This window comes from Fulmarus glacialis, unplaced genomic scaffold, assembly GCF_000690835.1.
Source record: "Fulmarus glacialis isolate BGI_N327 unplaced genomic scaffold, ASM69083v1 scaffold39187, whole genome shotgun sequence".
Classification (NCBI taxonomy): Eukaryota; Metazoa; Chordata; class Aves; order Procellariiformes; family Procellariidae; genus Fulmarus; species Fulmarus glacialis.
The window spans coordinates 1-207 of record NW_009225784.1 but is presented as its reverse complement, the minus strand read 5'-3'; positions in this window follow the sequence as shown (position 1 = coordinate 207).

The following is a 207-nucleotide window of genomic DNA, read 5'->3' as shown; positions in this document are numbered from 1 at the left end:
GAAGGGGACATGTCCCAGTTATAGCAGGGAAAGGAGAGGCAAAGTGGTCCGGGGAATTTCTTAGCTTTTGTGGTTCGGGCACTGCAGAGGTAGCTCTATCCCGAGGGAAACAGTGAGACTCGAGTAACGTGGGTAGAGAGAAAAGTGGAAATTGCACCCTTCCACCCCCGCATTCAGCACAGGTGTACGCAGGCGACCGGCACACCC